The sequence below is a fragment of the Vespa crabro genome, chromosome 3 (assembly GCF_910589235.1).
Source record: "Vespa crabro chromosome 3, iyVesCrab1.2, whole genome shotgun sequence".
Taxonomy (NCBI): domain Eukaryota; kingdom Metazoa; phylum Arthropoda; class Insecta; order Hymenoptera; family Vespidae; genus Vespa; species Vespa crabro.
The window spans coordinates 9,976,234-9,978,733 of record NC_060957.1 but is presented as its reverse complement, the minus strand read 5'-3'; the positions used below and the strand labels follow the sequence as shown (position 1 = coordinate 9,978,733).

Genomic DNA, 2,500 nt, shown 5'->3' with positions numbered 1-2,500 from the left:
TTTTTTTTTTATTGGATCGGATTATTAGATCGAAATACAATTTAAAAAGAGAAAAGAAGAAGACAAGAAAAAAGACAATAATAAAAAAATTTTTTTCTAAATAACAATATAATTCATACTTCGATGAATATATTTCTTTCTTCTTCTTTTTTTTTTTTTTTTTTTTTTTTTTACTCTTATAAATTATTTTTATTGATAATAATAAGATTCTTCTAAGTAATAATATCGTAGTCACTATTCGTGATATATTGTTTTGAAGAAAATTTTAGGAATTTATTATTCATTGTATCGAATTTTATAAAAATAATATTTTCTACAATTAGATATATATATTTAAAAGAAATCATTTAAGATTAAATATCTTATAATCGTTGGACGAATTAACAATTCCATCGATATCGATTATATTTCGATTTAAAAGACGAATTTCTAATTTTTTATAATTTAGTATAAATACAATCAGAATAAATGAATTCTTATAGAACGTCTAATGATTAATAAAAAAGTTAATAAAAATTATGGATATATCGATTATGTTAAATTGAAATAAATGACGAGTTTATATTATTATTAGATGTAAATAAAATGACACATAATTTCTAATAAAACGCACAATAATTAATAAGAATTTTGATTCAAAAAATTAGAATATATCGATTATATTAAATTAAAAAAAGAAAAAAAAAAACACGAGTTCATGTAATTAGACATATCTATACAAAAGAAAAATATATCTAATTTTGGACAAAACGACGAACGCGACAACATTAAAAACCTATCGAGTTATATTGAACATTTGTAAAAAAAAAAAAAAAAAAAATGAAAAAAACAGGGAAAAACAAGAACAAAGAAAGAAAAACGACGATTTTTATTTTGCTTTCTCGTGCGATCAGGTGAAAACATGATTAAAAAAAAGGGACAAAAAAAGAACGTAATAATTTTATTTTATTTATTTATTTATTTTTTTTTTCCTTTTCTTTTCTTTTCTTTTTTACATTTATAACGCTCGCCGTATGACGTATCCTCCTCCCTCGCGAATAAAATATTTACGAGATTCGTCAAAGTGTTCGTTGAATCTTTTCGTCGTTCGTTTTAGTTTCTTACAAAGTAACAGTCCACGGGTAAGAAATCAAACGAAATAGCTGGGAGAATTTTGAACAAAGGCGAATTAAGAAAAAAGAATGCGAGAAAATGTAGATCTGCAAAGATTGGAGAGGGGTTAAGGAGGATAAGGGGATGGGAGGGAGGGCGAGGAAAATAAAATGTTCCAGAAGACTTCCAGAAATACATTTCTCTTTCTCTTTATCTTCGACTTTATTTCTGACATCTTCTCTCTCTCTCTCTCTCTCTCTCTCTCTCTCTCTCTCTCTCTCTCGTTGTTCGAAAAATAAAAGAAAACAAAAAAAAAAAGATATCCAGACATCGAAATAGATACCATACATGCTAGCTATAGTGGCAGGAAGTTTTCAAGGTTCGAAAAATGTTCGCGTGACGATTGAAATATATGATTTTGAAATTGGCAAGGATCGAGGTATTATAATGTTTACCATAGACGAGAAATAGAGAAAGAGAGAGAGAGAGAGAAAAAAAGGGAAGATAAAGTTATTAAAGAAAACACGAAGGGATCACGATTACAAGAGAGATGTTCTGTACAAATGATTTAACAACTAACGTACCTGTAATGATTCGATGATATTTAACGTAGATCACATATGTAATTGAATCAAGAGTATTTATATAATAAGAAAAAGATAAAAAAAAAAAAAAACAAAAAGAAAGAAAAAGAAAGGGAGAGAAAACAAATGTAAATAATTGCGAAAAAGAAAAAAAAAAGAAAAGTGCTTAATATAAATATGCATATTAATAATTACAAAATGGAATTATTATTATTATTATTATTATTATTATTATTATTATTATTATTATTATTATTATTATTATTGTTAAAATATCATTTTATTATTATAAAAATTACTGATATATCTCATAATTGTCAAATCAAAAAATGACGAATGAAAATGTTACAATAATATTACGAAACGTGTAAGAGGAAAGGAGTTGCGAGAAAAAAAAGAACGTAAGAGAAAGAGAGAGAGAGAGAGAGAGAGAGAGAGCTGTTAAAAATAAATAATTAATAAAAAAAATCTCATTAATAAATATACTTTTATTAATTATTAAAAACGAATAATATTACTATTATTATTATCAAAAATTTTATTGATATAACCAAATTATAATTAATAAGTAAAGAAAAACAATGAATGATGTTAATAATATTATTGTAATCTTTCGAAATTAATTGAAATTAAATAATATTACTGTAATATTCCAAAACACACAATTTGGGAAGAAAATAGAGAAAGAATGCATATATGTGTTTGTGTCAGAGAAATAAAAAGAAAAAGAGAGAAAGAAAAAGAGAGAGAGAGAGAGAGAGAGAGAGAGAGAGAGAGAGAGAGAGAGAGAGACTGTAACACCACAGGATATTTATAATAATATG

General features: G+C 24.8%; 1 protein-coding gene across 3 annotated transcripts in view; it reads right to left on the bottom strand.

The window, feature by feature from the left end:
• LOC124423096 (ras-related and estrogen-regulated growth inhibitor-like) overlaps positions 1-2,500 on the bottom strand; it is a 94,614-nt gene that overhangs the window by 549 nt on the left and 91,565 nt on the right. The gene's annotated exons all lie outside the window — the stretch shown is intronic.